The following is a 6,752-nucleotide window of genomic DNA, read 5'->3' as shown; positions in this document are numbered from 1 at the left end:
CTAAGTGTAACAACCCATATTTTTAGTTAGGTTTTATGTATGTAAAGTGACCCATGTGTGATATGTTTATTCTTTGATGATTTATGGAGGAATATGAAAGTTGGATGTGTGTTAAACATTTTTTTCTAGGCGATTTTCATGAAAAACCCCTAAAAGGACCTTTTTGCAAAAGGTGTAAAATATGTGGTAGAAATGTGAAATGTGGGCTATCATAAGAGGAAAGAACATTCGGCTAAGCTTGGATAATGTAGAAAATTCATGCATTTCATCATACGAGCCTAGGGACTAAATCGTAAATAATAGGGGTGTACAAAATTCGGGTAAAACCGAAAAAATTTGGTTAACTGATCGAATTTGGTTAATCGGTCGGTTAATCAAATTAATTCGGTCGGGGGTCGGTTAATAATTTTTTGAGTTTTCGGTTAATGGTTAATTCGGTTTGAAACCGGTCGGTTAATCGAATTTTTTTGGTTTAACCGAAAAAATTAATAAATAAAATTGTAATATATAAATAACCCATTATTCACTCAAACCCAATCCAACATAATCCTAAATACCCAGTTTAATATATATTAACCAAAGTACCCAACCCGACCCAATTACCCAACCCAATCATAAAAATTACAAATAATTTAATTAATAAAAATAAAAATCTAAAACTAAAAATAAAAATAAAAATAAAAAACATATAATTTTATACAAATAATTCGGTTAATTCAGTTAATTTGGGTAATTCGGGTAGTTCGGGTAATTCGGTTAATTTTATACTTATTTTAACCAAAAATTAAAAAACATATAATTTTCGGTTAACCGACCGAATTAACCGAAAATTTTTCGGTTAGGTTAATTTTTTTGAAAAAATTTAGGTTCGGTTAACGGTTACAAATTTTGAAAGGTCGGTTAATTCGATTAATGTTATTTCGGGTCGGTTAACCGATTGAACACCCCTAGTAAATAATGTGAAAAGTTAGGGGCAAAACGGTCATTTGGGAGGTCGATCGAGGAAAACGAAAGGTTTCAAAGTAACCGAGATGCAAAACTGAAATAGATACCAGGTAAGTTCGAATAACTTTAAGTAAACTATTAATATGCTGATAAACCATAATTTATACATATTTTTACCCCATGTTTAACGCATTTTATGGATGATTTCCCATTAGAATTGGTGAATTCGATGCTCCTAGTCCTTTAATTTCATGTTTTATACCTAGGAGAGCATAGGAAAGCGAAAGGAACGAGAAACGGGCCAAAAGCGGAGAAAATGGGCCACAGTACAAAATCAACACGGCCTGGACCTCCTTACACGGGTGGACCATAAGGTCGTGTCAATTTGGCAGGCTCGAGCACGGCCTGAAGTAATCGCATACGGGCGTGTCCCTGCCGAGCCCAAGTTGAGTCCAATTCAGAAAATGCTAATTTTGAGGGCTCTTAGGCATTCAAAGCCTATAAATACACCCTAGAGGAGGAAGAAAAGGGACACACAGAATAGGGGGCAAGGAATTACCCCAAGAACGCCGATTGATCCATCTCAGAAGCCAAATTCATCATCAAGACTGAAGATCTCTCCTCAATTTCCCTTCAGGAGTTTTGGGTTTTCTTTATGTATTGTATTCTTTATTATTCTGAGATGTTTTCTTGTTTAGTTATGAACTAAAACCCCTAAATACCTAAGGGGAATGAAACCTAAGAAGAATCTTGTTATTATTTTCTGAGTCGTATGATAAATATTTAACTTGTTCTTAATTATGTGTTCTTAATTTTTGTTTTGATATCCCAGGATACTGATTCAAGATAAGCTTTTATTCGGAGGAGGAATAAACCCTGTTTAAGAGTACATTTGTCATAATTAAGCGAAATTGATTACACACCTAGACATAGGGTGACAAGATTTTGCCGGATTAGGGTGAAACCTAATAAGAGGATCCGTAGATCGAGTTAATGCAACCCTAGAGTGTTAATTAGAGAAAAGTCTCGGTTATTCAATCTAGGGATTAGACGTTATTAGTCTTGAATAGGGATAATAACATAACTTAGGGATCTCTACAGAACAAGTTAAATGAATAAAATCGTCCGATTCGGAGCCAAAATAACAAGTACAGTCTAGGTGGATTTTTCCTTAGGTATTGCCTTCATTCAATCGATTTTCTGAAAAGCAATTTCCCAATTCTATTTTCTGTGAGTTCTTAGTTTAGATAATTAGTTAGTTAAAACAAAAACCTTTTTATTCTTAGGCTAGATAATAAAAAGACATCTTTACTAGTACTTTTAGTTCCTTTGGTTTCAACAATCTGGTCTTGCTAAAACTATACTACTGCTCGATAGGTACACTTGCCTACATCGCGATAATAGTTAGTTTCAAGAACGAGTAATTATAAATATTTTAAAACCTATCACGAAATCACGCGATTATATGCCTAGTTACATGTGTTATGAATGTATGATAATTGGTTATAATGATGGCATGAAAATTCATGAAGTATACTAATAATAATGAAATGATAATGAATGTCCCGGTTGAAGTAAAAAAGGGAAATTCGATGGATAAACCATGGTTTACATGACTTGAGATACTGCATGTGTTGCAAAAAAAGATTTAGCTCGGACGAGTAATCCGTTGATCTCAAACATATGAAGGATCTAGCCCAGACGGGTGTTCCTTGAGTGATAGAGCCTCCCGAAGAATATGTGTGCATTGTGGATTTAGCCTGGACGGGTAATTCGACTAGGTTCTGAATTTAGTTTACACTGGTAATTCAGATCTGAGCTCATTACGGGTGTTTGTCACTGCAAGAGATTTAGCCTAGACTAGTAATCCCAACATCATCCTATGATTTCACATTACAGGGGATTTAGCCTGGACTGATAATCCCATCGTATGATGTGAGGTTCGCGGGAGTGCATACTTGAGATGATCGCTCTTATGACATGACAGTAAATGGATAATCCATCGAGACTTTCGAGAAACTCAACGAGATTAACATGAGATATAAAAATGAAAATGTTGAATGATGAGCTCATCTAAGATAAATTACATGGTGCATTGTTATGAGACTAACTTGTTGATTGAGTGCATGTGATAGGGAAACTATTTCATGTTTTTTGGTTTTATTGCCTAATATGGATGCATGCTAATTAATCGGTAAGTTTACTTTCCAGTTATTCGGGCTTACTAAGCATGTAAATGCTTAACCCTCTCTTTTCCCTGTCTTACAGAGCTCGTGGACTCGCGAAGATTAGGAGACGGTTGGAGAGTCAATACACTATCATCTTGTCTAGCTTTGGTATCTATCTGTTCAATGGCATGTATAGGCCTTTTGTTATTTTGTTATATGTGTCATTTGATTAGCCAATATGAAGGCTTATAAAAGTATACATATTCACTTGTATATGGCCATGGAAATTGGCTCAGGTTGGTGTAGGTTATGACCTACCAAATTGTGCATGTTATGTTCCAATGTTCTTGTGATGATTAAATATGGTGTATTACAATTAGTCATATGTAGCATGACCAAATCACATGGGGTAGTTAGGCCACAATTTTGGCAATGAGTTAAAATAACAAGCCAATTTTAATTGAGTCACAAGTCATGGAAATCCTTAAGATAAAGGGGGCAACCTAGCATGTATAAAAATCGATGAGATGAGGTTTAGATGCAATGAGGTATATTAAGGTCATTTAAGAGTATAATTAGACCATGTTAAGTGTTATTGAAAACTATAAGTGGATATGGTTATTAGAGGGTGACCTAAGGCTTGGAAAAAAACCTAACAAGGTCCACACGGGTGGACACACGGGTGTGTGTCTAGGCCGTGTGTGACACACGAACCTCCCCATGGGCGTGTGGAATGGCCGTGTGTCCCCTACACCTAAAAATATTAAATCAGAATGCACGGTAGTAAACACACAAGTAGAGACACGGCTGTGTGTCTCAACCGTATGGAGGGCACGGGCCTGTGTCTTGGCCGTGTGCCCCTACATGCATGCTGACGTCATAAACAGAATGCTTGAGTTTTTGGACACGGACGACCACACGGGCGTGTCTAGGCCATATGAAAGACACGGGCGTATGCTTGGCCATGTGAAAACCCCTATAGGTTCGAAATAAAAAATAAATTCAATTAATTCCACACGGGTAGGGTACACAGGCGTGTCTCAAAGCACACAGGCGTGTGAGGCTTAACTTAGAAAATTTTTCAAGAACTTTCTCAGGTCCTCGGTTTAGTCTCAGACCTTTCTCAATGTATGTTTTGGGCCCCATAGGCCCATAATAGGGACACTAGGATGTTGTTTGATTGGGTTCAAATTGGAACAAAATTTTATAACCTGTATTTCCAAAAATGTTCGAGTACATGTCTGGTAACGCCTCGTACTTGATCTCGGTCTTAGGTACAGGTAAGAGGTGTTACATTTAATGGTATCAGAGCTACAGTTTAGTCGGTTCTAGAACTACCGTAGAGTGTATCGAGTTTAGCTATACATGCCATTATACGAACGTGATAGTGTGATATCTCTTAACTGTTTAATTGTCTTTGAATATAGTAAATGTCTTCCAATCATGCACAAGATGAGTCCAAGGGAGCCGAGTGCCATGCCCCAGCTTCCGTAGAACGAGCTATTTCTAGTAGTAGAAGGCCTACGTCTGAAGGCCAGAAAGAGGCTAGAGCCGCCTTCTTTGACATGATGGATGAATGGTTTGGGGATTATTTGAGGAATCGCCCTAACATACCACGACCTCCCCTGCCCCCTAACCGACCTGATGAAGAAGTGCCACGAGGTATGACACCTATAAGAGTTGGTAAAGCCCCGGTGGACAAGATTAGAATGTATGGGGCTGAAGAATTTAAAGCTAAGATTGATGATGATACTGAACAAGCCGAGTTCTGGTTCAAGAATACTACATGAGTGTTGGATGAGTTATCGTGCACACCTGAGGAGTGTTTAAAGTATGTTGTATCTCTCCTAAAGGATACTGCATACTACTGGTGGAAGACTGTATCTTCAATGGTACCAAAGGAAAACATTACTTGGGAATTTTTCCAAGCAGAGTTTAAGAAGAAATACATTAGTCAAAGGTTATTAGACTCAAAGCGAAAGGAGTTCCTGAAACTCAAACAAGGAAATACGATTGTACCGGAATACAAAAGGGAGTTTGTAAGGCTAAGTCAGTATGCAATTGAATGGGTTCAAACAGAGTCAGAAATGTGTAAACACTTCGAGGAAGGTCTGAATGAGGAAATCAAGCTATTGATTGGGATTCTTGAGATACACAAGTTTGCTGCATTAGTTGATCTGGTCAAGAAGGCCGAGGAACTCAATAATGAAAGGAAGCAAGCTAAGAGAGAAGCTTGAGTTGCGAACAAGAGATCCAACGGTAAGACGCTTTCATTTCCCACAAAGAAATAAATGAGTCAACATGAACACTCCACTTCATCGGTAGGATATTCAGGTAGAGCGAGAGGCTTCAAACGACGTAATCAGAAGTCTTCCTCCCCTATGGTAACTAGTGTGGGGAGTGTAGATGACCAAAAGCCAAAGTGTAAAAGCTGCAATAAATTTCACTTCGGAGAGTGCCGGATGAAGAGCGGTGCGTGCTATAGATGGGGTTCTCTTGACCACTTCCTCAGAGACTGCCCAGAGCGAATTGATAAAGAGGCGAAAGTAGCCCCAAAATCAAGTGCTCCTATTCCATAAGGTAGACCTCCGAGATATCCTAGAAGTGCTAGTGGCAGTCGGGTTGCAGCCAAAGACACTACAAAATCAGAGACTCGAGCCCTGGAAAGAACGTATACAATACGCACTCGAGAGGAAGCCTCTGCTCCTGATGTCATCACGGGTACTTTTTCTCTTTTTACCACTTGTGTTGTTGCCTTAATTGATCCGGGATCGATACATTCATACATTTGCATGAGATTAGTGTCTAGTATGAATATATCCATTGAACCTACGGAATTTATAATCAGAGTGTCAAACCCATTAGACAAGTCAGTCTTGGTCAATAAAGTCTGTAAGAATTGTCCTTTGACGATTCAGGGTCACTGTTTTTCGGGTAACCTTATATTATTGCCATTTGATGAGTTTGATGTAATACTTGGCATAGATTGGTTAGCCCTGCATGATCTAATTATAAATTGTGGTGGCAAGTATATTGAATTAAAGTGCCTAGATGGTAAGATTCTGCGGGTTGATTCAAGAGAGTTGGATACTCCGCCGGTTGTAATCACAGTAATAGTTGCTCAAAGATATATGAGAAAAGGGTATGAAGCCTACCTTGCTTTTATACTAAACACTAAGGAAACAGATTTAAAGATTGAGTTCGTACCAATAGTATGTGAATATCTAGACGTGTTCCCAGAAGAATTACTCGGACTACCTCTTGATAGAGAGATAGAGTTTGGTATTGAACTAGTGCCAGGAACAACTCCTATTTTTATTGCTCCGTACAGGATGGCACCAACTGAGTTGAAAGAGTTAAAAGTACATTTGCAAGAACTAACGGATAAAGGTTTTGCAAGGCAGAGCTTTTCGCCTTGGGGTGCTCCCGTACTATTTGTAAAGAAGAAGGATGGTTCGATGAGGCTATGCATAGATTATCAGAAATTGAACAAGGTGACTATTAAGAATAAATACCCTTTGCCGAGAATCGATGATTTTTTCGACCAGTTGAGAAGAGCCACTATGTTCTCTAAGATAGACCTGAGATTTGGCTACTATCAGTTGCGAGTTAAGGAATAGGATGTGCCTAAAATAGCTT

The sequence above is a fragment of the Gossypium arboreum genome, chromosome 11 (genome assembly GCF_025698485.1).
Source record: "Gossypium arboreum isolate Shixiya-1 chromosome 11, ASM2569848v2, whole genome shotgun sequence".
NCBI classification, from domain to species: domain Eukaryota; kingdom Viridiplantae; phylum Streptophyta; class Magnoliopsida; order Malvales; family Malvaceae; genus Gossypium; species Gossypium arboreum.
This window is presented reverse-complemented; position numbering follows the sequence as displayed.